General features: G+C 38.3%; 1 protein-coding gene across 1 annotated transcript in view; it reads left to right on the plus strand.

Moving 5' to 3' along the window:
* The first annotated feature begins 6083 nt into the window (after nt 1-6083).
* FILIP1 (filamin A interacting protein 1) overlaps nt 6084-23309 on the plus strand; it is a 110646-nt gene continuing 93420 nt past the window's right edge. Inside the window, exon 1 of the mRNA XM_050892997.1 lies at nt 6084-6375. The gene's annotated coding sequence lies outside the window, so the exon portion shown is untranslated. The remainder of the gene's footprint in view (nt 6376-23309) is intronic.

The raw sequence follows: 23309 nt of genomic DNA on the forward strand, positions 1-23309 counted from the left end.
ATGGAGGGGAGAGATCTGGTAAAGAGCACATCTACAGCAGAGGGATCTTACCAAGTTCTGTCGATATCTGTACAGTTACATAATTACAATAATGTAATTGTATCTATTTGATAATTCCAGTTTTCCTGCAAGCTGTTGGACTAATGAAGGCAAGACAGCAGAAAGAATTGAAGGTATCTTAAAGATAAATGGCCAGACCCTCCACTGGTATAAAATAGATGTTGATCTACTGACTGCAATTAAGCTACAGTTTTCTGGTTCACAGCTTGCTGGATTTTCTGAAAAGACTGGGGTGGTAAGTGGGTTGAATACAATTAAGCTGAGCTACAAGGAGAAGAATGTTTTGTTTGGTCTTATTCCATTAAATGTATAAGTGAGTTTGTGTTTGATTCATTAAGAGCAAGTGTTTATAATATTCTTTGCATGTGCCACTGATAATTACCTACCTGCAGCTGATATCTTCATGTTTCTTTCCAAGTGTCTTTTCCTTTAGATAGATCTTTATAAAAGTAAGATTAATACTAATATTAAATGGAAGGTGATACTTTGATTACGTTACAGAAATCTGTAGCAATTCTTTTGGACTCCCTTCAGGGTTGAAGAGTGCACAAACAAATCTTGAGAAAATACAGGACTATTTTCATTCAGTGTAACATCTCATTGTGGGACTATTCATGAAACATATTCTAGGTGTCCTTTCAAGGAAATATTTAAGCCTCAAAATAGTATTCTATTTTTAGCTGTATTTATCTATATTTATCTGATGGATAATCTAATGTCACAGGATTAGACAAGTAGGATGCTTGCTTATTTGCTTGATTATTTTTTAACAACTGTGGGTAACCTGAGTGGGTTCTTTCATAATATACAAATATCTGCTGAGGGACAGTAAGAAGCTCCCTATATTTATTCCCTAAAAGAGAAGGCTCAGAACTGACTTGATAATGATTTTTAATTACCTACTTAGTGAAAAGTGATGTAGAATTGTTTTCACTCTGTGGTCCAAGGACATCTGTGCACTATTTCCAAGGGGGTCACAAAACCCAGGAAAAACACAGCTAGCTCCTGTAGGCTTAGATTTTCTCTTCAGGGTTGTTAATCTCCACAGGAACATTTTTAGAATTGAACAAATTGGGAGAGGTTGAAGGCCGCTGACTAGCCATCTCATGGGCTAGGAGCTAGTGTCAGCCAACATCAAACTGGAAATAAATTGCAAAGTTTCCATTTGCTTGAAACAGTAAGTGTAATTAATTGTTGGACTGCATTATACATTGCTGTGGCAAATTATCCATGTTTGATTTATATAATCTTTCTAAAAGGTGTGCTTTAATTCACTGCAATTTGCTGTTTTGCATGAGGAAAATTCCGCAGCCTTTCCTGTGTAGGAGGCTGTATTAGATTATGAAAATAGTTTATTCTGGCCTTAAAAGCAATTAATCTATGTTCAGCTCATTTTTATCATAGTCTGTGAGCAAGTTGCATACCATTCCTGGGGTGTGGCAGTGAAGCAAGTAAGATGATTTACTCCATTTCCAGAGGTCTGAGTTGGCACTTTCCTCCTGACTCGTGCTTCAGACTATCTCCATTTGACCCAAACACAAGTGAGAGCCAGATTCTGGGGCTTTGGACTCAAAAGTGTCCAAACATGATTCTAGAGTTATCACTATTTTTTCTGTCATTTTTCATAGACAGTGTTGTGCCCCTCTAAGTCTGATGGGCCATCTGATGTTCTTGATGTGGCTATGTGTCTAATTGTCTCAAGTCATCTTTGAATTGCACCTCACTTCATTTGGAGAAGACTTATGAAATGCCAATATTTTTATTGGCACAATGGAGAAATACGAAATTTAAAATAACTGAAATGGCCAAGTCTTTTAATATTTATTTCATACAAAAAGAAAAAAATGCGAAAAATGCTTCTTGAAGACAGAATATAGAACAAGGCAGCATAGAAAGAATCACAATGAAAGACATTCTGTTTTTATTTCACTGATAAAGCATGCGAAAATATTACAGGAAAGACTATAAAACTCCAGTAAGTGTTCCTGGAAGTTTGTGACTGTGGCAAGGATCTTAAGGCACTGATTTTTTTAATATATCTGACACGTTTACCACCAGCAAAATTAAGATTAATGGCATATATTTTGCAGATGTCAAAAAAGGGAGTAAATAGTGTAAAATAGCAGCATTAATTATGCAATTCACTTTTTAATTCTACATGGTTTTCTTAGGAAAAGAATTTATGTATCTGGTAAAGTATTTGGATTGTGGAACATCACAAAGTTTTTTTAGTTTCATTAATTTGGCAAGATTATAAAATAGACAACTAAACAAATTCTATGAGCTAAACGGCAGAAATGTGTTTTTTTCTTTGGTTCTAAAAAAACAGGTGCTTAAGCTGAAGATATAGCAGACCTAATATCTAAACAGCAATATCAGCTTTTATGAGGTGACAATAGTATCTGGAAAAATGAAAAAAATAAATACCTAGCCCCCTCAAAATATAGATTTGAGGCGGTGCAGCCAAGATCAGATTAATCAAAACGTGATCAAACACCCTCCCTTCCAACATACTGTAAGGCAACACAAGTTATACTGTAAAGCCAAAACAAAGCTAAAAGCTGTAGCACAATCTAAAATAATACAGCTTTTATGGAAGTGAACAATAAGTAGTATGAAAGCAGGGTGTCAGAAGACTATGGCGCACTACCCTTCAAGCAAACAAAAAATTAATTTTTTAGAAACTAAAATACTGATGACTCTTACTTCAATGCATTTTAAGGAGAAACTTAATGAAGAACTGACAGTGGTTGCTCACACAGAATTATAGACATAGTAGAGCTCCTCAGGACATACAGTTAAGAAACTCCAAGCCCATTTAGATAGATTTGTTTCTAATATATTGGTCCCGTTAATTATGATGTAAAATATTTGAAAAGGACAAAGGTATAAGGCTGTATCTCTGGATGCCACTATGACTTAAGAGAATGAGATATACTGGTACACTACAGCGATGGATAGTTGAGATAGACAAAAATTATATAGTAATACTATTGTATGTGTTCCAGAAAAAGCTTATTTACAGGCACACATTTTAAGGTCAAGACGGACCAGTAAGGTCAGAAGAAGACATCTGTTTTGATCTTCTCTACAAAAAAACATGGATTTTCTGCCAGTAATTTCTGCCTCAAGCCTGGAATTTCTCTAGAGCAGCTCAGGTCATAAAAATTTTTCTTCCATTTTCTAGTAAAGTAAGTACAGAGAAATACGATAGTGTGAGCAATGACAATCCCTCTTCTGTATTTGTGACTAACATTATCTCCAAAAATGGCAACAGGTCCTGCTGCTGCTCTTGTTTGCTCTCTAGAGCCACATTTTGTCCCCTTTGCTTTACATTGCTCTGGCCTTTGGTGTTTTGAATGAAATAATGCTAAGAGCTTTGGCTTCCATTAAAATTTTTCTTAGAAGTATTTACTTTGGACTTTAGTATTCTGGTTGCTTAATTAAGAGATAACATAATTATTAGAAATTATAAGAAAGTCACTTTTTAGACTTAGTTGTAGGATGTCACTAGGACTTAGGATGATGCTGTATATTGACATTAGGACCTAATGTAGGATGCCAAACTAAAAAGTCTCTTTTGTGGTTCTGTTTTTTCTCTTATTCCCCGGCCTCCACAACATATCTATTTATAACTATTTTTTCCATCATTCAGTAGGGGAAATACTTAGATATGAACCATTTTCATACTGCACAAATTTAAAAGTTTTACATTTCCAGTAATGCAGATTAATTATTCTCTTTCCTATGCTAGAAGTCCTTGTATTTTCTTTGATTCACTTGCAAAATCTTCTATTTTGCCCAAATTTTTGCTGAAATTCCCACTGTGTTACAGGATTAATATCTATGATGCACAGCTGGGGAGTAAGTTTGCAAGTGTACAAGAATGAGTAGACTTGCATCAGCAGGTCACTATTGAAACCCACCCACAAGGGCTGGCAGCAGAGATTGCCTCCTAAGAAGTTCTATTGTTTTCCACTCAGTGAATGTGCCACTAACTAATGGGAGAGAAATGTTGAGAATCATTCGTTTTTTCTGAGATTTATGAGCCAAGTTAATTGTTTTGTTTGCCTGATTTATTATACTTGAATGGATAAAGTACTATTAATATTGCACTTTGAGCAAAAAGTTAAGGCCAGAATAGTCAAGACGTTACTCATCTGATTGGAGCACCTCAATTTTATATGAGGGAACAGAATTAGATGTTCTTTTTAGAATATGGACATATGTAACTCACTTCAGTTCAAAGTGTAAGCATGTAACACCAAACTTTGTGCCAATATATTATCTGTCTCTACAATAATCTTCCAAATAGCTGTTTCTGTAAAATAGAAGTGTTTCTATTTTTATACATTCTAGCTATTCTGTCCAAGTCGAATACTGAAACGGACAACATGAAATTAGTGATTATTACTTGGTTTCCAAAATAAATAAAATATATTTGACATGATGGAAGTGTTTGGGGCATTTATAAATGTGTCATCAATGTCTAAATATCAGTTACTTGACAGAATACCTAATATTTACTTCATTTTCTCCTTATAAGCTCCTTGGGAATGAAAGTATTTTTTCATTGTTCGTTGCTTGTTTAGACAATAACACAGATCAAGCAGAAGTCGTTCCAGGGACAGGGTTAGAGCACCAGGCTACAGCTAATCCTATAGCTGCTTCCCATAAGGGCTTGTACTCACCCCCTGGTATCTCATATAGTTGTGGCCAGTTAGGTTCCTGCATGTTGAAATTGCCACAAAGAGCATGATACCTTTCCACTACCCATCCTACTATTTGCACAGTGGCCCAGCATCACTGAAGGGTTCTGTTACGATTTGCTTGAATCTTCTTTTGCTCTGACAGGTTGGGGTGTCTCCATGTATAAATATTGACAAGCAAATTTTTTAGCATCTTTCTACTTTTTTCTTCCCTTTCTTCCTTCTTTCCTTCCTCTTCATCTAACCCTAGATGAATATCACAAATGATCACTAGGGAAAAGCTTTCCAAAGGAGGCCCATTCTGCATTTCACTCTGAAGCACAGCTCAGATGAGAACCGAGTTGTTGGGGTAAGGAATTTTCCTTGCCAGAGACATTTACAGGGGCTGTTCTACCATGAGGTGGTAGAAATTCGCTCTGGAGTCTGAGATCTGCAACATCTTTGGAGAATCTTGATATCATGGTGGTTTGTGGGCTGAAAGCTGCCCAATGTTACTGCTGGTCTGTTGATTAAGAGACTTATGGCTTAGAATTAGGTACAGTAATTAGATCCAGAAGCAAGTGTGGATACATCAGAATGTATACAGCCCTGGAGTAATGCGTTCCTAATACTCATATCAAACAAATCAGGATTTGTATGGCTTTCCTTTTCTTCTTCAATGGGAGTTAGACACAGAGAAGGAATTACTGTAGGAAGCTGTTGGTCTGGGAGAAAAAGGTTGTCTTTGGAATAAATATCACACTGAAAACTTTCCAGCCTAAGCCTTTCATTAGTTTCTCTGTGTCATCTTAATATATTTAAACTCTGTAAAAAATTATGCTGCAAAAAGTTCTCCCCACGTGTAGTTTTTCCTCAAGTGAAGTGCATACCTTTCAAATTATAAACTTCCTACTTGTCCTAGGAAAATCCTCACTGTATAAATAATTGTACTCATCTGCTGTGAACACAAGTATTCTTTCTCTAGCAGTCTAAAATATATGCCTAAATACACATCTTGTACTTGGTGCTTTAAATAGTAATTACTCCCGTGAAGTCACTGGAAGACCTTAAAAGGATTTGACAGTTTCCCCACAATCTTTCAGTGAATGTAGTAGCAGGGCTGTGCAGTGCTACATCCACTGATAATTCAGCAGCTGAGGAACTCAGCAAAGCCTGCTCCAAACTTCTCAGCTGTTGACAGGCTTGACTTGCTGAGAACACTGGTTAAATATAGCACAAGCGAGCTGAGCTCAACAAAGTCATTGCTGTAACACTGTGTGAAGAGACCAGAAGAGGGGAAATACAATCTGAGAACTAAACTGCCAAAGCCTAACACCACCTAGCAACAGTTGAAAAAACTTTTAAACAAAAGTCTGGGTGAGACACAGACAGAGTATACCTCCTACTTCTCCTGCCTGGGATTTCTGCGAGAAGCAGCTCCAGTCTGCTGTTCTCTACCCCATTTCCTTCATTACTTCAGCTGCTGGTAGACCTAGAAAAGTGGGAAAAGTTCCTCTCTTTGTGTTCTCCTGGGCTGGATCAGTCTACTACTGTGGTAGTGCTGGGGGACGAGCTACTGCGATCTTGCGGTGTAAAGGATATATTCCTAGGTTCGTGTTGCTGACAGGTAAGACTGAGCTAACCACTCCAATGCATTCTTTTTGAAAGAAGTGATTTTCTTTTCTAGTGACTATTGTCTCTTTCCTTCTATGAACAATCTTCTGCATGGTTTTGAAACGTCAGTAGATGAAAGCTGGGATAAAAGTTTTAGGGTTTTTTTTATGCTTTCATCACAGAAAAACATTGCTTAAATAACTTTTGCAGTTCTTAGAACAAGCATAATCAAGTGGTTAGTAGTAATATGAAAAAACGTGTATAGATTTTGACGTGTATCTTGCTTCTATCTGCTTACATGCTGACACAAGACAAACCAACATTTAAGAATAGAATACATATCATCCCTTACCAGTGATAGTCTAGCAGCTATTAAAAACAGTGACAGCCTGTGTGATAAGTAAGAAGAAATAGCCATTCAGTAACTGAATTAACTGAATACTTTGTGACCCAGCGCATTTGTACTTTTTGTTTCCTTACTAACTTTTAGCACACAGGCACACCTGGTGCCTTTCGTACTATCCTTGTGACAACAGCTCTTGGTTCTTCCTCTTGTATTTATTTACAGAAAATGAATATTAATCTCTGCTCAATTGATTAGCTGTGTAATGCAACCGTGCTAAAGACTGACCTTAAGTTTACTGTACCCAAGTGTGCTTGAGCTGGGTCAGTGTTTGTTTCTTTTAGCAAAATAAATGAGAAACCAGTCCTCAGATGTTTTACCCTGACAGCAAAATGGAAGCCTGTTTGTCTGTTGGAAATGCATATCCTATGGTCCCATAATGGTCATGTAATTTAAAGGAGGAATTGCTTAGTATGATTTGCTTTGTCTGAACTGAAAAAAGCTGTTTGGTCAATTGAAGAATGAATCCTGCGCCCCCCCCATCTTTTAAAGCCATTTTCTTCAAACAAAAGAAATCTAGTATGCATGAATTTTTAAAAGATGTACTGATTATGAATTCATATGCAATATGAATTCAGTTATGAAGGCAAAGATTTAAAGAATGCACTTAACCCATGCAAAAACCCTGTTCACAGATTTACTTAGAATTGTCTCAGATGAAAAATATTTGTCCTAGAGAAGGAATGGACTGACGGAGTCTATGCTGACTGTCTGTGGTGTTTGACACTTAGTCAGTGGACTCTGGGACTGCCTCAGGAAGATGAGAAGGTCTTGCTTTAGCTAAATAATTCTAGTTTCATCCCTGCATACTATATAAATTACATCAATACCACATCTTAGCAGTGACATGCTTACAGAATGGATGAAATTAAAATACTCTGAAGCAACTTTGACTTGGTGGCTGAGAATGTAAGTGCCTGTGAAACAGTAAGATAAATGAAGTATTAGGATGGAGGAAAGTTCTTAAAAGCAAAAATAATATAGTTTACATTTTATTTCATAGTGAGGGGCACACTACTTAAGCACTAAATAGGAATACTTTTTGGTGGCCATGATTTAATGTGATAATAATTACTGTGGAATTACTACAGCACTATGGTATCCCAAATCTAAATCTCAAAAGGAAACTTTGATATTACTTTTAAATATAGACATATCCTGAGAAAGTTATTTTTTCGTAAGAAAGCTGTACAGTGAGAACTAAAACTGAGACAATATGATTTGTACAGTTTTTGTCATCTTGACATTAGAGTGAAAATTGCTGTTTCTTCTTTTGACTGAGTTAATTGGCAAATAATAATCTGTGGAGAAATGGCAAATTTGACCTTCTGAATATATAGGGATGACAAAATCTGGGAAAATGCTATGTTAATTATTGACTGCTTTTTGGGTTTAGTTGTTGCTCAACATAATGTATGGTTTTACAATTTTACTTTTCTTGCACAATTTACTTTTAGCAAAGTTTTTAAAAGCAAAAGGCAAATTTATTAGCCTGATAACTATCAAATGAAGTGACTTTTGAGCAGTCTGATAGCAACTTCCAACTCTAACACATGGAGTTGTGGTTTTACATACATCTGTCTTCCTTTCCACTTCAAAATGGAGGAGGAGGCTAAAATTACTCTTCTCAACAGGTGTCCACAAAGAGGCTCTGGGATTTTCCAATCAAATCTGTGGAATATGTAATGTGGCTATTCAACAGATGGTTTTATGTTTGAAGAATAGCCAATTCTACTAGTGACTACAGTGAAACCAAGCTCAATTTTATATCAAATCAAAAAGTAATTTAGGTTTTGGCGATACACTCCATTGTAGACATTTTCTTGGAAGACAAGTAGACATAGCATACCCATTTATTTTCCCCATTATATATTATTTTGATTTTGTTTATATTCCCGTAACTGTGGAATGAATGGTGCCTTTCATGATGCTAAAGACTGTGTATTCCTCCCAATCTGAATCCACTTCCAGACTCTGCCTGTGGCTCATTCTTTCACCTTCACTACAGCAATATTATAATTTATGGCCTCTTTTAGCCAATCTAGCCACAGCTAGAGTCATCATAACTGAATGTTTTGTCATCACCTCAGTCTTTCAGTCTCTTTATAGAACGTCTGGTTCTTTTTAACCTCAAATTCAAAGACTTGAAATTCATCTTCAAAGCTCAGCACTGTTCTGTCCCTGCCTACATCTGTCCTGATTTTCCCATACTCCTCCTGCTCATATCTGGTAGACTATTAACCTTCGGCTCTGGTGTTAACTGGTCCATTCTCTATGCTACTGGCTTTAGTAAGCTTGAAATTGACCTAATGACATACGAGTTTTCCATAGTGCCTCTCACTGTAGCACCTGACACTAATGTCATGGAAAGACTAAACTTGTGTACTAACAAACAGAGCTATGTTGACCAAGGTAGGACTCCTGAAGATATAGTTGTGCTTCCTGGAAGCAGCTTGTGGAGTAAGCGTAAGTATATTGGGAAATCTCTTTTACTAGTATGCCCTGTTTTGTTCCTCTGGGTCACAATTTCGCCAGTGTAGCCATTTCCATACTAAAAGCTTTTTACTGATACAGGTGTATCAGTAAAACTCCTCCTGATACAGGATTTTTCTGTTGGCACAGATTCCACACATGCTTAATTTAAGGCTTTCGGTAATCTCATCTCAGTTAATGTGCCCCCAGGCACATCAGTGCCCCCAGGCACTTAATTCAAATTAAGAATGTGCCTCAGAGCTGTGCTGAGTCAGAGGCCAGGTTTATGCCACTGAATTCAGAGTGAGATTTCCTTTGAGTTTAGTAAGATCAGGTCTTAGTGTTCAATAATTAACAGATAAATTTCCAGTCCCTTCAAGAGCATTGAACAAAATAGATCATCTATATTCCTGTCCAAATAATTTTTTTCCTAAGAGACATTTTACTTTTTCTCTAATTTCCTGTTTCTTCCCTTCCTTTCTCAAGGTCTGTTGTTGCAGTTTGCCATACTATTTTGATATATAAACTGAATTTGAGGGCAGGGTTTTTGTCCTGCCACATGTCTAAAATGCCATTTGGAGAAATAGAGCTATAATATTTGTGAAGAAGCCAGATGAAACAACAAGACAAAGGAGAAGGAACTCCATCTATTCATACTTCCTATTTCACCAAAAATATTTAGTATATAAAACCTAAGATAAGAACTGAAAGCTAGAAAGATAAAATAGTGTATGTTATAAAATAATGATAATCTGTTGTATAGAAAAGTTTAAATATTTCTTTACAAGAAGCACAAACACCTATACTTTTCAGCTTCATCATCTTATTCTGGTGCTTTTCATTTTTAGCCTTTTCTCTTTTCATTTCTTTCAGTGTTTTCTGCTGAAAGTTGTTTCCTAGTTTTATACGGAATATTGGGAATTATTTGGGGAATACAGGGTTTTCTTGATATTGGAGGATACTGGATAACTGAGGAAATAATTATTTCATAAAGAATTGAGATTTCTTAATCTCTCTTTTTCTCATTTAGTAGCTAGTATTTGTACCGAGTTAGTGATACTAGAAAAATAAAGCATTTATACCACAGTTCTGTAGTTATTCTTTGAGGTACTGGTGTCCAAAGGACAGGAACAATTGTGCCTATTTCCTGTTCAGGAGAGACAGTGGGAGTCTCTAATCACGTTGAAGGTTGTGTGCTGCCTAATGTATTTGTGAAAATTGTGCCTTTCTGGATACTTGATTAGAGTTTTCCTTTTATTTTGGGTCTTTTCACTACTCCTCCAGCTTCTGCAGATGATCTGCAGTTTCTGTATTACTTGTTATTCTTACCATCATAGCAAAATAAGTACTAATATCAATGCAAACACAAAGTCTTCCTAAATTGGGACAGCTTTTTTTTTTTTTTTTTTTTTTTTTTTTTTAATTCAAGATGGCTTTGCCCTATCATTCTCATTCTGCTTTGGCTGGACTATATCTCTAAATCTTTTCCACAAGTAAAGCATGCAAATGCTAGCTCTAAAGATGATATGTAAGATTACATAGATTGTGGTCTCCTCCAAAATGGTTTACACACTTTACCAATACAGAGAAAGAGACAATTCCTACAATTAAAAGCATATATCCTGAAAGCGCAATTGCATTTTATTTTTAAATCATTCTTCTATAGATACACAGCTGTTAAAATACATGATTTATCCTGGGCTGTTTAGCGAGTAGTGTTCTGAGGCAATGAAATGGCATTCCTTTTTTTTCCCTCCCGGTTAATAAAAAATAGCTATATGTGGTATTATAGAACGGAGAAGAAAATGAAGAATTCCAACATCCAATTCCTTAATTCTGCAGCTCTGTGAGAGCTGAAACTTAATCAGAAATGTGCATATGTGTGTGCACGTGTGCGTGCCTTTTGTAAGAAAAGAAATGCTTTTTGGCATTACAGAATGCATTGCTGAAGGAGTGGGACAAACACATCCGAAGTACAGGGAAATAGGCTGGAGCTTGTACTTTTTCCCTTAAATGGGCAACCCGTCTAGTTGCTGTTAGCTGACACAAGCAAAGGGGTGTGTGAATCTAAAAGATTGCTGTACATTGTCCAAATGAGTTTCATTTCAAAGCTGATAAAATGGCAATTAAAATCTTAATTATCTATGATGTGGCCAGACTCATTCAGATATAAACCGGTGGGGTTTCGGAACAAGAGCAAAAACCTCGATGAATTTGCAATAAACTCTTTCAGTTTGATTTATATACTTTAAGAGCTCTTTAATACATAAGGGTTGCATTCTTTGCTTTTCCTTTTTGGGGAAATGGTGTCAAAGAGTATAATGTTTTGTGATTTATGCTGTTCAAAAGTTTGTTCCAGTGCATATGTAAAAGTAATATTTTGGAAGCTAAATCCATTTTCTATCTATCTGAAGTCCACAGTATTTAGAGGCTTGTAGGTTTGGGTGAGGGGAGGTAGCTAACTAACTAGTGTGTTATGGCTCTGGATAGCAAGAGCTACAGCTTCACTAACAAACTTTAAGAAAAAACTGAGAAAAAGTGGATTCTGTTGTAATAACAGAAAAGGATTTTTTTAGAAACTGGTTTTAAGGCTGCTCCTATTAAAAAAAAGTAATTGAAAATGAAAGCTCCTGTGTCCTTGGTACAAGAATTTTCATTAGAGTTTATCAGACTGACTGCTGCATTTTTCAGAAAATATAAAGCAAATGAACGCAACAGAAAGCAGGAGACTGCTAACATCAGTGTAATCGAATTGCTGCCAACTTGCCTTGTTTATCTAAGAGATCTCTGTGAAAATAAGGTCTTTCCCACACACGTATGAGTCATAGGATGTAATGGGGCTAAGCAGACTTGCTTCAGCTTTCTAATGTGCACATATCTAAACTAACCTGTGTTAGTGCCTGTTCCTGTAACTAAATGAGATCTAGCTTGACAACAGGAAGGGAGAAGTGGTGGTGAGTTCATGGTGCTATTTCAGTGCAGTAACCTGAATGCTAAGGAAACGATGCAATTTCCATTTATTGGGAAAACTGCAGTTACTGTGACAACAAATATACACTAAAGAAAAACATATACAATTTATCCTCAAGTTCAAATTTGTGAATGTAGTAGATAGGATATTCATACAACCTCACACTGTCTAGTTACGTGACTCAGAGAACATTCTTATTTTAAAATATATAATCCAGATTGTTGAAAAAATATCCCTTTAAAAGCCATAAGCAAGGACATAAATGAAAGTGTGGCAAAGCACATGTGGTTAACCATGACTGGTTCGATGTTGGGCTGACTAAAGTTTAAAAAAAAATTAAGCATATATTTCTCATGCTAAAGCTATTCAATTCCTGTGTCTGTCTGTCATACTTATCCTCAAAATCTCACTTGTCCCACCATCTGTAATCACAAAACCTCTTGGATCTAACTTTTAAGGTAAAGGTTACAGTAGTTCTTCTATAATGTTTTATTTCTCCTCCTTTTATTCTTCTACAACGACTTCTGTAATAAAAAGAAAAATGAATTATATTCCAGTAGCTAAGGATTTCAGTTCCTCAATCTGATAAAATTCTTTAGAGAAAAATAAACATTCCGATTTTTGACTCTGGGCAGGAGACAGAAGGAAGGGAACGATGCCATGCTAGATGTCCTCAAGCATGTCAAACATAGCGCAGAACAAGATGTCCCTTCTGCACGGAGGGACACACATGGCAACAGAGCTCCTGAGTGCCAGAGGAACCACGTGTTACGAGGCAGCTGGCTATAGGAACCACTGCCGCTCTTTGTGGCAGGAGCCAGAAGCTAGAATCCAAGTCACAGAAGGCATCACATTGCAAATAGTAAAAGGCAGGGTCACAGCAGCATGTCCTCTGAATGAGAGGTGCCACTTGCGGAGTTACAGAACCAGAATTTAGGTGGAAGGAACTGACGTAAGTCATCCAGTCTCACTCAAAGCGGGACTAACTCCCGAGTCTGATCAGGTTGCTCGGGGCTCTGATTATTTTCAGTTATCTTGAGTATTTTTAATTTGTAATTTTTCTAAGGTCTCACGTCTTAGTTGGATCACAAAGTTTTGAACATGGCTGGCTGAGGAATATTTTGCTAGTGATGATAATCACTGTATCGAAATCCATACGCTGAATAAAAGATGGCTGGAGAGACGGTTGATAGTAACATAAATGACAGACCTTTGGCACTTTCAAAATTGCAAAAGAAGCAATATCTGTAGGGTTTTTCTGTTCCATTTTGTTGTGTTTAATGTGTTATATCCTCAAATAAGCATAATAAGAACCAAAAATCTTGTATGTAATTTTCTATCCTAGTTTACTCCAGCTTTTAGAATGCATACCCTCCTCCTCCTCCTCCCTGCCACATTCTGCTTGAAAGCCAAACCTTTAGAATCAGGATGCCATTAAGGTGCCATCTCTCTGCAGAAGAATTCTGAAAAAAAGGTTAAGTATATTTTATCTTTATCTTTCCAGGTAGTCCAATAGGCTGAAAGGCTAGCATTTAGATTGTAAGTAATAAGCAAATAAGGAAGGAAAACAGATGCTGCTTTTGAGGAAGGAAACCCTGGAGACTGCTTCCACTGCTGAGTTCACTTTTCTTACTGAACATCTCTTTCCAATTGTATCCTAATCAGGAACAGAGCATGATGCACATATGGCAAACAGGATTCCTAGATGGAGTTCTGGTTAACCTGAGACTAGCTTAGGCTCTTTTGGTTTAGAAAAGCCCTTGGTTGTGGAAGCATCTAAATTTACCTGGTGGTGATTACTGTAGCATGAAGCAAGGACAAAGTAGTGGCCTTGTGGCACTCAAAGGGATGTGGCAGGCAGTCTTTCCATATAGGATTTCTCATACCTAGTAAGAATAACCACTGAAGACAGGTATTCTTCTCTTAGATGAATCAGCAAGTAATGTTCCTAAAACTGGATACTGTAACTAAAATTTTGCCATCATCAGTAGAGATGAGTGGAAAAAGGCTAGGGAATTCTCACAGCCTGTGGAGTACAGAGGTCTCAGATCTCGTTGTACTTGTCTAGAGCAAACTCAGCACTTGCTGCAGAGAGGAACTTGAGGAGCTAATACGACTTGCACAAACACACAGGTCACACAAATTACCCTTGCAGCTTTTTTAATAAAAAAAGCTGCCATACGCTCCAGTGGGCTTAAGTTAGTGAGAAAGTTAATGAGATTTAGGAAGAAGGGATCATGCTTTGAAAGACACCAGAATGGACTAGGATAGACAAGAAGGGCTTCAGCAGGGGGCCAGGAAGCTTAGTGTTTTAAAGCTAGGGGCCTCTAAACCATGGGTTAACCAGATAACAGCATCTTTAACTACCCTGCCTTGAATCCATATGGCCAGTGGTTTTAAAAGTAGCTTATGGGTTGGATAAAAAAATAACTGAACTGATTTTCCCGCTTCAGAGAACACGTTCTTAAACCCCAAATTATTTTGGAACAGCTTTTTATTAGAAAGATGGAGGGGGTACAATTTAAGTACCTTTGATACAGAATTTGATCTATTTATAAATGGAAATACACAACAGGATTGCTGTGGTACTTGGGGGCCCAGGAGGACCTGTTCAGAGCCCTCTCTGTGACAGTGACACAGCTGCCTGGCTCCAAGAAAACAAATTCCCTGCAGTGATACTAGTTCTAGCCCCGGTTCGGTATCATTACCAGCCACACAACCTGTATCGCCACAGGTCTCTGAGAACTAATGAAGTGCTAGAAAAATATGTGATGTTAGCTATAGACAGTGTAATGAGTTTCTCCTTAGCTTAGACAGCACAAAGGAAACACAGGAAAATATCAGAAATAAACTGAATAATCTACGTAAGTGTTTAGTGAATACCCTGAACATAGCACAACAGTTTGCAACAGTTTGTTAAGGAGTAAGTAGAGCGGGAACAATTGTACAGGCTGCTGCTGTCAACTCAAAAAATCCCTCCAAGACTGCCCACAAGGAGGGTTAATTTAGATACCTCTAGCATTAGTTGTATAAACAAAGACTGAATCACACTGCAGGGAATAGGCTGTAAGAGTGACAGGACATCTGATAGATTGCTTATTAATCAGAAACACTTTGCTAAATTCAGGTTCCCTCTCCAAAATATTCATGCCATGTTTGAATTTTGTTGTTTATCCCTTTCAAATAATGTTACCTTAAAATGTGAGGTGCTAGGTATCATACCAGGGGAGAGGAAGGCTGGTTAAATGGCTGGCTTTCACATCAGTGACTCCTTGTATGACTCTCTGCAAGTTATTTACTTCTACAGTTTTAATAACACCTGGGATGTTACAAGAATAAATATAGTAGTGACTTTGACACCCTGAGACGTTGCAGTATTGAACATCACATCAACAGCTTTGAATAAGGAGACTTAAATAGTGCTCCTTGGAAACCAGATTCTGCTGGGAGAAGTAGGAATAGAAGTTGAATTAGTCTGAATGACAAGAATAAGTATTTTTAGAGGAGCTCCCCAGAGGGAAGCATAGCTGTGCCCTGAGATGTGGGTAACAAGAAATGAGCCATACTGGTAAAGCACAGCAGAAAAAGGAAAGAGGAGGACCAGGGATGTGACCAGGAAGCTGCAAGAACAAAACCATACCAAAATAGAAACCAAACTAGTGTCAATACTAAGATGTTTCAGGAAAAACAAAACCATTCCCTCAGGTTCAGTTGTACCAGAAGTAATTCATAGGTCAAAGATGGTGCTGTCAGCTTGTGAGCTTGTTGTTATTTTGGGAGTGCTCAGGACAAGCTGCCTGGTACAAGAAGGAGGCTACTGGGGAAAAAACAGCTTGGAGGAAAAAGGACCTTTGAGGGAAGGGGTGGGCAGGTGGTGACTGCCCAAATTAGCTGGTGGTGGGGCAGCCCCAGAGCCACAGTGGGGCTGGGGGGAGGCCACATGAACCCCACGTACTGGCTGGGGGAAGAGAAAGCGCCTGGAAAACAGAAATGTCCTGCAGTGCTGCCTGTCTCCTGCAGGCTCAGCAAGTAGCCAGGGTCTCCAGTCCTGCCCGCTTTGTTAAAGCAATGGTGGCAGCTCAGGTGACTCTCTTGGCAACTGAGATTTTTGGTAAGGACTTACCCTAGGGATTAGGTTGCCATTACATGACTCTCAGCTTTAATTAAAAACAGAGAAAATAAAAAAAACCCAGTCCTGATGGCTTCAAGAGAGTTGAAGTCTATGAGCTCTAGATGATCTCATGCCATGATGTATCGCTTTAAAATCTCCTGAAACACAGCTTTGGAAGATTATCTCAAGATTTTGAATGTGTGTGGTTGGCAATATCAGTATACAGAAGGGACAGGGAGTCTGAGAGCAGGGCGGAGTCCCACGCTCACATATGTGCCACAGCACAGAAGAGGCAGGCCAAGGTTTGCAGCCACAGCTGCCGAAACACCGTCAAAGGCAATGCGGGTCTACCACACCATGCCCTGCCACGGTGTAATGGCAGCGGCAACTGTGAAGGCGGGCCCAAAGCTAGTCCAGATCAAAGTAGGAGGTCTGGAAATTATTTCTTAGTTCACTTGAGAGCCTTTCCAGGGAGGAAAAGAATGGGGTAGTAAATGACCCTTCCTTGGAATTCATGAAAGGGAGGTAAAGTCTTTATTGTGAGAGCTTCCTCTGATAAAGGGTGTGAAATGTGGAAGTCCAAGCAGCCACCCACGTACCTGGGTGTACCAGCACAGGGAGAAAACTGCTCTGCACGTCCTGCTGTGCAGGGAGAGGCAGTGAAAGCTGTAGTCCTCCCTTGGGGCACGATGCAGAGAAGGGTTGTGGGAAGATAAGGAAAACACACCTACCAAAAAAGGGTAGAGGAGAGTGAAAAATGAAAGTCTCCTGGGGAGGTTATGTTAAGCTGCAAGAAAGGGGAGTGGAAAGGAAAAGAAACCAGTGGCACCCTTTTACGTGATCCCAACTAGCTTTAGGAAACCAGTTAATTTCACTCAAAAAATAGGGGCCTACAGTAACAACATTTTGAAGGCTCAAAAAATGCTAGGGAGTTGCACACGTACCATAGTGCTGTACTGAAAAGTAGCAGCATTCCAGCAAACGATTTAGCATTGTGGAGAGTGGAGCTTCTCCCCATGTGTACAACAGTAGCACCCATGCTCTTACAAATAAGTCATGCCATTCTTTAGCAGACCATGAGTTCAAAAGGTTTGTTTAAAGTCTCACAGTATATTATAGCATATCAGTTTTTTTTTTAATTTAGTGTTTTTGTTTTGTTCTTTTTTGTATTTTTTTTTCTTTTTTCTTTTTATAGTGAAAGAACAAAGTTAAACCCTCAGGGTTTTGGACCTACTGTCTCAAGGCTGAATCTAGTATCTAAACTCTAAGCTCCCCTGGACAGCCTACTTCCTTCTTGTTTTCCCGATGTAAAAACAAGGGACTCTGAGAAACAGACAGCTAGTAACTTCGTTTCAGGGTGGTCATTTGGTTGTTTCTTGAATCAGGCAGCTTGAGATGCTTGAAAACAACTCAGTGTATCTCCCCCAGAGGATACATATACATCACATCTCTGATGTGTCTAAGCTCCCTTGGCCTCTGTCCAGGAACATCCAGATTTCCTGACTCATGGCAATGTACCCTGTCTGGTTGTACTTCATTAGCAGCAGCTCCAAAATCAGAACACTATTCTGCTGTTGCATAAGTTTTTCCAAGCAGTAAACAATAACACCCCGCCACAAGCTTTATTACATTTATCTTGGAATTCCAGATCCAGAAGAAACTGCTGCTTATTATTTTCTTCAATGGCAACCCAAAAAGACTGTTAGATGTTATTCTTTAATAAATATTTTCAGGATAGCTTAGTATCTTACTAATTAAATGTTCTGAAAAGGAAGAATAAATGCTACAGAAGCTATAATAAGCCAATAATTTTTCTTCCAGCTGAGAAACATGGTTATGATTTTTTATTGTCATATCAATTTTATTGTTATATCAGCACTTACACACTAAAATGGTGAGGGTAAATTTAAAGTTACAGAAGCTGAAAATAATTAGTAGGAAAAATTACATTTTATAGAAGTAGTAACATACCTTTCAGTAAGTCCTATTCTAAATAGCTCTTCTTTACTTGCATCTCAAGCATTTGTTTAAAACATTTTAAAAGCAGTAGCATTATCAACTGGCTCAAAGCAGGTTTGAAAATAAACAGTCCATGACTATTACTGGGGTTCATTAAAAGAAAACTGTCTGACTCTAAAATCTATTTTGGAGCTACAACTGCTCCACTCCCCTGCCTGTGGCATGATGCAGCTGCTCTTTCTTTAATATTTTTGCTGACAGCTACAGCTGACAGATAACATTTCAGTTCACCCCAACATCAACTCTATCTCGAGGCTCCCTTACTTAGACTGAAAATGCTGCCTTCCTCGTGGCTTTACCTGCATCACAGTGCAACTCTGTAACTGTGCAATTATTCATACTGGTCACTTGTAATGGAGCAGCAGAAATAGGGCTGCAGTCAGGTCATGTGTTGGGGGAGCGCATCAGCCATCCCACGGTTGCTGATGGCGCAGCAACAGCTCCTCTTCTTTCCCTTCATCTCCTCTCCCATGCTCTAAGAAAATAGGCACTTGAATCTGGGAATAAAAATAATATTGCATATATAGCTATGCAGTATGTCAATTGATATCTTACATTTTACATTAGTCGTCATCTTATGTCTTTGTTTTAGTTATATTTGTTACCATGGTCAATATAAAAAATATTTTGTCCATCTTAATGTATAATTCTCTAGCAAACAGGCTTTTTTTTATTGGTTCATAAAAGTTTTCATGTAATAATCAATCACTCAGTAATACTGTGGTGATTCACCCACAAAAGGAACTTTTCACAAATGCAGCACTGTTTTCCTCCCAGACAGAAAACAAGAACATTTATAGTGCTCCCAGTTCTGCCCCTGAACCTCTGAAGCTGTAAGAGAGGAGAAGAAGAAGGTGGAGGATAGGTTTCAGAAATAGCCGCCATGTAAGAGAGAGACCCAAAGACAAAAGTGGGAAGGACGCGTTGCTCCGTTAGTCCTTCAAAGGAATTCCCAGGAAAATTAATTATGATTAAATCTGTGCATATATCTGTACTTTTTTGATTGATGGCTGAATCTAAAGAATAGATACAAATAAATGCTTTGCTATGTTTTTTCAGGATTTGCAGTGAGACACATCATTAGTTTTTGTTTGGATTAAATATTTTACCAGACTGCAAAATACTGTTTTTATTATGGGGATCTTCTAGCAAAATTTAAAGAACAGGAAGACAAGTGGGATTTTGGAACGATGAAAAAAACCCAAAACAACCCAGAAAGGAAAAGGTTAGAATAATTTATTGCTACAATATAGGGATTAAAATACAGTCTTCCACCTCCCAGGAAAATACTTTAAATACAAGGTATTCTGAGATGACTGCTTCATTCTTTGCAGAAAAGAAAAGTCTACTTTGTATAAAATACTTAAATATTCACTGGAGCAAGAGCTGACACTTGGGAAGACCCAAAGCTGCATGCAAAGTCATAGAGTTGTTCTTACTCCCTGTGACCCAAAATTCACTCATTTTTATTCATATACCCATTTTGAATCATGCAGACAATTTGAACAACAGTTTCCTTCTGTATAGTAAGAACTTAAAACACTGCTGGGCTTTGACAGGGAATTGGGACATGTGGAAAAAGAGGGCAGAGAAACCATTTTCTCATAATTTTTCTGCTTCGCTTTGATAGTACCTCTGACTTCTTGTGATGTTGGTGTGGGGAAAAAAAAGACTGGAAATAGCAAAAGGAACTGTTTCTGCAGTTCATACATTCCATTTTCATTTTTTGTTTCTCTAAAACTTTATACTGAATTTGACCCAAATCTGCTTCAGAGTACTCAAACCCATGCTTTTAGGCAGGATGTATTGTTTACTAGAAGAAATTGCCCAGCATAATTTGAGCTGCAGGCTCTAATCAGACTGTTCTGCTTCCAGTCCCCCTGTGGTGGGAATCCCCAGGGGGCAAAGCCTCGGCAGCAGGACGGATGCGTAGCTGTAGCACCAGGGGCTAAGTGAGAAAAGCATATCCTTCAGCCTTTAGAGATAGTGTGCAGGTGTCCCGGCCCTCCTCTAGGCCACAAGAACTGATTTAGTGCTGGAGAATATTGGTATGAACCTCATATTCCCATTTCCCTCCATAGAGAGAACCTAAGCAAGCACAAAGCCATCAATGAAAAAAATATCTACCAGTACAAATAAATAATATGGTGTCACTATACTGTGAAGAAAGCAACAAACCTAGGTTTTCTGTGAGTCCAGTGATGATACTAGATTATGTAGCCTTTGACAGTTTAAGAAATACCTAGTGTAGGTACTGTTGTATTTTAATTTTGTTTTATTTTGTCTTCTTTGGTACAACTCTCCTTCCACAGGCTTCTCAAGGATAGCAAATGCTTTGCAATTCTGTCATGCAGTTCAGTGGAATCATCTGGATTCTAACTCTGAGGAGTAGCATTTCATCTGTGTAACCCCTAAAATGAAAACAGTTTCTTTATGGAAACAAGCCTGCCTTAAACAGCTTGCATTAAAACTCCATTGTAGTTAATAGGTCAAAATTCCCAAGGACATCACAGAAAAGTCTGGCAGAGTGTCAGATAGATTCATCTTAAAAATGCTGTCATAGAGCGTTGCAGGCAGGAAAACATAAATTGCAGACGTTATGTTATTTTTATATATTTTCAGAGTGCTGCCAAAATAGGTCATTTGCAGATCAAATAAAGGAAAAAACTTAGCAAGTTTGGCTGAAAACATTATAAGGAATATTTAGAAATTTCTTAGGGCATCTTTGAGAATACGCTGTGTATGTCAGCTCACCAATCACGACCATCTCCTTTTTCCATTTTTCTAAGAAACCGTGAAATCCACTGAGAATAAGGTAGTGAAAGTCAGAACAGACACTACTTCTGATGTTTCAATTACAAACAAAAATATATGAATTTATTTAATAAAACCTCTGTTTTTATTTTTAGCATCTTTAAAAATGCTTCTTTTTGAACACAGAAGGGAGGAAATGGGCTTGTTGATAAGCAGTCTTATCAACATAGGTACATTCTGAGTCTCATCTGTTTAATTCTTGAAAGAGAACTAGTTGATATAAGTCAACTGCTTCAGTAGCTTTCTCTTAAATTTTCTTTGTGAGTCCTTCCTTAAAGTCATGAGAAAACTGGGAAAAATCAAGGTGTTCCATCCAGATACCTTTGTGAGGCTGACACAGATTTCTCTGATCTAGAAAATAACCTGAAACTCTGTTAATAGAGGCGTTTGAAGGATTTCTCTTAGTCTCAAGTTTTGTCATTGTGTTAGCAAAATATAGCTAATCAACTGGGAAATAGCAATAGATGAAAATGGGAAGTATAAACGTGAGCAGATATTACATGCTATATTAAAAGTCAAGTATGCCAGTTGACTTACAAATGCGATGTTAAGCTGGGACAAAGAAGGGAAGACATACTACAGAGCAAGCTGATAACAAGATCCCTATCTAAGTTTGCCTGACATTTTTCATTAAAAAATCTGGTCTTGTATGAAGCCCAGTTGTTTACAGCTTTTCCAAACTTCAGTTGTTCAGGCTGGATGTCTGGCTGAGTCCGAATTGTTTTTGGAAGTTTCAACTAGAATGCTTTGAGCATTTCCAAGAATGAGATGAGAGAAAATTGTTGTTTGCCCATATGAAAACAATCCCATAACCATCTTGCTGAAGAGCTTTAATGTCTCCATGTTTCAGAGTGATCTACTGAAATTCAGCTCTGTGGCAGCAAATTCACTTTTGCCATCCCTGTGAAAATTATGCCAGGCTAAGAGCCACTGAAAAAAGTATTTCACCAAGGATACCTGGTAGAGATTTGTAGCTAACTTCTCAGAATAGCCCACATATGCTGATGCTGTCCCAGTTCCTCACATCTCACCTGTTGCAGCTGGCTTATGCACATGCCATTTCCAGAGAGCACCTCCATCTCAGGGTTACAGGGTTAAGCAATACTCTTCCCACAGTTACTTCTTCATCTGATGCTACAGCACTACAACATAAAAAACGAGGTGAAGGCTCTTGTTTTTTCTGTTTCAACAATACTTCCTAAGCAGAGCCTGTGCCACGGTGGGAAAAAATGTGTGGACAGTATGATTGCTCTTGCTGCTAGGGAGGGACACTGGGAAGGAATAGCACTGTGACAAGCCCTTGTATGAAACCTTTGTACCTGTCAGTCAGGATCTCTTTGCCAGTGATAGGTATTGTCCATCACCTTGGCCGTGGGATGGAAACACTGCCTTCGGGAAGGCAGAGGGTAATCAACAATCACGCTGACGCTTTGCCAGTGTAAATATGCTTTCATTAGGAATTTATCTGGATCTTCAGCTGACTCATTTAGAATCAGAATTATCTCAGTTCATGTCTCTCTGTGGTCTGAGATTTGTGTCATTGCTCTGTTTGGCATTCACCGTTGCCTGCCAGGCAAGCTGGACTTCTCTCTGGGTCCCAGTGTCCACCTCGGCTGATCTTCCAGCTGTGAGCTTTGAAAGTGATCGTCTCCAATCCCTCTCTAACAGCTGCAACAGTGCAGAGTCCAACCTCATCCATCTGCATGGCACTACACTTCCCTGCAAAGCTGTCTTCTTAGTTCTTCCCTTTGGATTTGGGCACAGGACAGGCTCCTGAGGCAATTTGCTCAACCTGCTTTACTTTTGTAGAAACAGCTATGGCAGCTGCTATACCCGTATTTTTACCATGCTCGCTGTTCCTCTTCTCTCTGCTGCACTTCCCCTGAGGAATTCATTCCATCTGACTGTGCCATCTGTCTGAGTGCTTCTCATTTGCTTGCCCTTCTCTCAAAAATTAGGGCTTTGCAGTTCTGCTGTGGTTTTGTAGAGCAACAATACGCGTTTCCACTTCTCACAGTTTTATATGTTTGAAAACAATGTGGTAACGGCCATACAGAAACTGTTAAGAATTTATGGGTGACGCTTTGGCTATGTCTGTTTTCAGGAAATCAGACAATGCTAATGCCGGTTCTCTGACTCTCAGTCCGGTTGTCACTG

This window comes from Gymnogyps californianus, chromosome 3 (genome assembly GCF_018139145.2).
Source record: "Gymnogyps californianus isolate 813 chromosome 3, ASM1813914v2, whole genome shotgun sequence".
NCBI classification, from domain to species: Eukaryota; Metazoa; Chordata; class Aves; order Accipitriformes; family Cathartidae; genus Gymnogyps; species Gymnogyps californianus.